The sequence below is a fragment of the Antechinus flavipes genome, chromosome 5, assembly GCF_016432865.1.
Source record: "Antechinus flavipes isolate AdamAnt ecotype Samford, QLD, Australia chromosome 5, AdamAnt_v2, whole genome shotgun sequence".
In the NCBI taxonomy this organism is placed as follows: Eukaryota; Metazoa; Chordata; class Mammalia; order Dasyuromorphia; family Dasyuridae; genus Antechinus; species Antechinus flavipes.
In genome coordinates, this window is record NC_067402.1 from 269,449,674 (window position 1) to 269,455,866 (window position 6,193).

General features: G+C 40.1%; 1 protein-coding gene across 1 annotated transcript in view; it reads right to left on the reverse strand.

Moving 5' to 3' along the window:
- The window catches only part of CCDC38 (coiled-coil domain containing 38), a 47,036-nt gene extending 42,268 nt beyond the window's left edge, over window positions 1–4,768 (reverse strand). Inside the window, exons 1-3 of the mRNA XM_052001103.1 lie at window positions 4,677–4,768; window positions 4,062–4,129; window positions 3,179–3,291 (exon numbers count right to left, since the gene is read on the reverse strand). The gene's annotated coding sequence lies outside the window, so the exon portion shown is untranslated. The remainder of the gene's footprint in view (window positions 1–3,178; window positions 3,292–4,061; window positions 4,130–4,676) is intronic.
- Window positions 4,769–6,193: the final 1,425 nt, after the last annotated feature.

Here is a 6,193-nt window from a genome sequence, read left to right on the forward strand (position 1 = left end):
AGAGGTGAAAGAAAGGAAGAAGTTCATTCCAGACAAAGGACAGAGGTGTATGAAAGCTGTGGCTAGGGAGCATCGAGTTGACCAATTTGCTTGGAACTCTCCTGATGGGTAAGAGGGAACAAAGAAAAATAACTCTTGAAGAGTTGGCTGAAGCTCAATTAGGAAAGGCTTTAAAGCATTTGATAAAATCCAACATCCATTCCTATCAAAAAACACTAGAGAGTATAGGAATAAATGAATTTTTCCTTAAAATAGTTAGTAGCATCTATTTAAAACCATCAGCAAGCATCATATGTAATGGTGACAAACTGGAACAATTCCCAGTAAGATCAGGGGTGAAACAAGGTTGCCCTCTATCACCATTACTATTCAATATTGTATTAGAAATGCTAGCTTTGGCAATAAGAGCTGAGAAAGAAATTAAAGGAATTAGAATAGGTAATGAGGAAACTAAATTATTATTCTTTGCAGATGATATGATGGTATATTTAGAGAACCATAGAGAATCAACTAAAAAACTGTTAAAAATAATCCATAACTTTATAAAGTTGCAGGATACAAAATAAATCCATATACATCATCAGCATTTTAATAAACCACTAATAAAATCCAACAGCAAGAGATACAATGAGAAATTCCATTTAAAATAACTGTCACTAGTATAAAATATTCGGGACTCTATCTGCCAAAGAAAAGCCAGGAACTATATGAGCAAAACTACAATACACTTTCCACACAAATAAAGTCAGATCTAAACAACTGGAAAAATATTAAGTGCTCTTAGATAGGTCAAACGAATATAATAAAGATGACAATACTATCTAAACTGATCTATTTATTTAGTACTATACCAATCAAACTCCCAAGAAACTATTTTACTGACCTAGAAAAAATAACAAAATTCATCTGGAAGAACAAAAGGTCAAGAATTTCAAGGAAATTAATGGGGGGGAGGGGGAAGCAAATGAAGGTGGCCTAGCTGTACCTGATCTAAAACTCTATTATAAGTAGCAGTCATCAAAACCCTTTGGTACTGGCTAAGAAACAGAATAGTTGATCAGTGGAACAGGTTAGGTTCACAGGGCAAAATAGTCAATAACTATAGTGATCTAGTGTTTGACAAACCCAAAGATCCCAGTTTTTGGGATAAGAACTCACTATCTGACAAAAACTGCTGGGAAAATTGGAAACTAGTATGCCAGAAAATAGGCATCGACCCACATCTAACACCATATATCAAGATAAGGTTGAAATGGGTTCATGATCTAGACATGAAGAATGATATTATAAACAAATTAAAACATAGGATAGTTTACCCCCTCAGATGGAGAAGGAAGGAATTTGTGACCAAAGAAGAACTAGAGATCATTCCTGATTACAAAATAGGTAATTTTAATTATATTAAGTTAAAAAGTTTTTGTTCAAACAAAACTAATGCAGACAAGATTAGAAGGGAAACAATAAACTAGGAAAACATTTTTACATTCAAAAGTTCTGATAAAGGCCTGATTTCTAAAATATAAAGAGAATTAACTCAAATTGATAGAAATTCAAGCCATTCTCCAATTGATAAATGGCCAGAGGATATAAACAGACAATTTTCAGATGAAGAAATTGAAAATATTTGTAGTCATATAAAAAGGTGTTCTAAATTACTATTGATCAGAGAAATGCAAATTAAGACAACTGTAAGATATCATTACATACCTGTCAGATTGGCTAAGATGACAGGAAAAGATAATGATGAATGTTGGAGGGGATGTGGGAAAACTGGGACACTGATGCATTGTTGGTGGAACTGTGAATGGATCCAGCCATTCTGGAGAGCAATTTGGAACTATGCTCAAAAAGTTATCAAATTGTGCACACTCTTTGATCCAGCAATACTACTACTGGGCTTCTATCCCCAAGAGATCTTAAAGAAGGGAAAGAAACCCACACGTGCAAAATATTTGTGGCAGCCCTTTTTGTATTCAACAAAATGGAAACTGAATGGATGTTCATCAGTGAGGGAATGGCTGAATAAATTGCTGTATATGAATGTTATGGAATATTTTTGTTCTGTAAGAAATGACCAGCAGGATGAATACAGAGAGGCTTGGAGAGACTTACATGAACTGATGCAAAGTGAAATGAGCAGAACCAGAAGATCATTATACACTTCAACAACAAGACTGTATGATGATCAATTCTGATGGACATAACTCTCTTCAACAGTGAGATGATTCAAACCAGTTCCAATTGTTCAGTGATGAAGAGAGCCATCTACACCCAGAGAGAGGCCTGTGGGAACCAATTGTGGGCCACAATATAGCATTTTCATGCTTTCTGTTGATGTTTGCTTGCATTTTGTTGTTTTCCTTCTCAGGTTTTTTTTTTCTTTCTAGATCCGATTTTTCTTGTGCAGCAAGATAACTATATAAATATGTATACATATATTGGATTTAACATACATTTTAACATTTTTTTAAAGGAAGGGTTTTAACGATCAAGCAAATAACTGGTTTTTTTCTGTTTTGAGTTTTAGGGTAGAACAGGAAAGCATTTTGGAGGCTATTTGGTCCAACCCCTTCATTTCAGAAAGGAGGAAACTGAGTCCAGGAGTATTAAGTTGATTTGTTCAAGTCACACAGGGAACAGAATTTGAACCAAGGGCCTCTTAAGTCCAAATGAATTACCATAAGGCATGTCTTGGACATGATTCTGTTATATAGATGAAGAAGAATGATTGGTGACCCATTTATCAGGCCAGTGAAACTCTGGGATTTGCATTTTCTTGATTTGAAGTTTAAACAGGAAACTTTTCAAAATTTTATAACTTTCTTCCTTTAATGATCTTTTTTTAATCTCCCTTCCTCTCTTTTTAGGCCTTACCATTTCCTCCTCCCATCCTCTATTTTTTTAAAGAACCCTCTTGCCCTTAAAGCATCTGTACAATTTTTTGCCCATTCCCCGCCACTCCAGAAAAGATACTAAAATCAAAACCTTTTAAACTCAATTGTGATTCAAAGCAGAGATCTGTTTTCCCACTAATTCTCCAATATTTTCTAAGACTTGCCAATAGAATTTGTGAGACAGATGTTCCCATGAAGTAATGCTTTGCTCACATTGAAATCAAGGATGGGGAAGATGGTGAAGAGAGGAAAAACAAAAAACAACAGTTATTATGAGGGACTACCTGGGTAGGGCCAATCCACTGGAGAATTCACAAGAGAAGAGCAAATCCAGAAAGTGCTTTTGGTGAGTGGAATAAAAATCAGATGCTGTTCATACCCTGCCTCTGTAATAATACTTTTTTAAAAAGAGAAATATATCAGTGTCAGAGATTTCTTGCTTCAAAAATTTTACAATTACTATTGCTTAATTCTCTCTCCTTTCCCCCTGTCCCTCCTCAAAAGTTTTGGATACTAACCATTCCCTCCCCACAAATGCCCTCTTTTTTATCACTCTCCCCACCTTCCCAAATCCCATTCCCCTCCTATTTTCCTGCAGGGTGAGCTCCCTTTCTATACCCACATTGAGTGTGTATGTTATTTTCTCTTTGAGCCAATTCTGATGAGACTGAGGTTCACTCACTCTCCTTTTCCTCCCCCTCTGCCCCTCCTCTGCAATGGCTTTTTTCTCCTGCAGAGTTTTTAATACCATTTGGTTGACCAAGTTCTCCAGAGCTTCGATTTAGAATTGGAAGAGCCATCTAGTCCAAAACACTCATTTTACAGACAAGTAAACGGAAGCCTGGAGGGTTTCAGTGACTTGTCCCATATCACCAACAAGTTGTGGCAAAACGGATTTGAACATAGACTCATGACATTCCCTCCTCCCCCTTTCAGAGTCCAACAACTTTTTGATAAATTACGGATTTGGAGAGTGTTTTTTTTTTTTTTTGATGGTCTATATAATTTCATTAAATAGGGATCAAAGTGATGTTAAATATATTGTCTAGGATAAGGGAGCTTTGAAATCATGTTCATCTTGGAGTCAGGAAAAGACTTGGCCTACAATTCTGCTTTCAATAAGCCATGGACAAATCAAGATCATTTCTTCTCTCAGCCTTCACTTACTTATCTGTAAAATGGGGGATGGAGGAGGAATCTTGTCCGGAGGGAACATGAGATATCCGTGTAGCACTCTGTAAATTGTAGAGCATTCTATTAATACCCGTATTATAAAGCATTATCATATATATTATATAAAACAAATCGGGCTCTTTTAAAGCAATTATGGAGCTGGATTTCTTGGTCTGTATGGACTTTGCCATTTTAGGGGGTTAGTCTCAAAAAGGAAAGAAAACCAATCTTCGGGTCAAGAGAAGGGGGAAGAAGAGGAGGGTGTTCCCAAGCTCTCTGGGCATTGCCGAGCTTAGAGTTCACCCCGGGAAGGAAAAGGGGGCGTCGGACGGAGGGATGAGGGGCGCCAGAGCATGGTCAGGGTAGGCGATTATTTTCTGAACCTCCTTCTCCAGCTTCCGCCTCCAGCTGGGTGGACGGACCCCAGCGGGTGGACGGACGTCTGCGATCCCTACAATGGGACTGAAAAAGGGGCGAATGGGGCCAACGGTTTCCCAGCTGCAGGAAGGCGTGGGGAGCGGCCGGGGGGAGGATTCCTGGGGGAGCCCGTGCGAACGGGCCACTTTCAGCCCAAAGTCCCCGGGGAGCGCACTCCCTTCCCCTTCGCACCTGGGAGTCCCGGGTAAGAGCTGGACTCCCGGCCGCTCAACAGCTGGGGGCCTTGTGGCGCCCCTCCATTCCTCCAGAGCGCGCCACGCCCGCTCCCCACTTTCCTCGCGAGCACGCGACGCCCGCTCCACGCGCCAGTCCCTTCCTCCCCCCACGGATCGCAGCATTTAGAGCCCCTGAGCATCATTAGTGACAGCGGGGGCAGCAAGAGGGGCAGAACGCAGGGCATGGAATCAAGGCAATCTCAGTTCAAATTCGGTCCCGATACTTACTAGCTGTGTCACCCTACTCAAGTCCCTTAAGCTTCCTCATCTGTAAAATGGGCACTTACCTCCCAGAGTTGTTATGGGGAATCAAAAGAGATAATAGTTATAAAGTGCCTAGCATATAAATCTTTATTATTATTATTGGAATTCTTTTTTTCTGGTCTCTTCCCCTCTCATCAGGGTCCTCAGTTCTACTCCTTGCTCTTTTACTCTGGGTCTCCACTGCCCACTCTCTCTCCCCTCTGCTAGATTTGCTTCCCCCCCCCCCATTCTCTCTACTTCCTTACTTTTCTTTATTCCTTTCTTACAACTATATAATGCTGTCTGTTCACCTATTCTTTTTTGTTTGTTTGTTTGTTGGTTTTTGATGAGGTAATTAGAGTTAAGTGACTTGCCCAGGGTCACACAGCTAGGAAGTGTTAAGTGTCTGAGGTCAAATTTGAACTCATCCCCTATTCTTTTTCAAATTTCTTGGAGCAGCTAGCTGGCACAGTGGATAGAGTACCTGGCTTGAAGCTAGGAAAGACCTGAGTTCAAATTCCGCTGCAGACACTTAACATTGACTAGCTGTATGATCCCGGGCAAGTCACTAACCCCAATTGTCTCACTAAAAACCCAAACAACACCCCCCCAACACTTCCCTGGATTTTCAATGAAATAAATGTCCCCTTCCTCCTCCTTCCCCCCCCCCCAAAAAAAAAAAAAACACAACTCCTTTGCTTAAGAGAGGATAGGAATGCTGAATGGCAGGAAGTCATGCTTCAAGTCCATTTCTGAGCCTTAAAAGCAGTCAGACCTTGGACAAGTTATTATTTCTTTTTTAAGCCTCAACTCATTTTAATACCAAAAATCAGAATGTGGTTTTATTCAAATGTTAGGTACCCACTAGGTGAAAGGCAACTGGATGGATGAGTGGATGGAGTTCAAGGATTAGTTAGTGGCAAGAAGATCTGAGTTCAAATTCAGGTATCAAATTTTGATACCTACTCTAGGTGTATCTGGTCACTTAATCTGTATGCTTTAATCCACCGGTGGTGATTGTTTTATCCTTCGTTCTCTAAGAGGACCGGGACATCAGGGAAATGATGCCATGATGTGCAAGTAAATTGTATTTCAGTGAGAAAGGGCTGTGCAAGGTCACCTGGCTCACTTTCCCCTCTCCGACTGGGTCCAGTGACCAGATATAGATCAGGGCAGTTGAAAATGGCCCTGGATGAAATGAGAGATCTTGGCCTTTTTAAGCTAAGATTT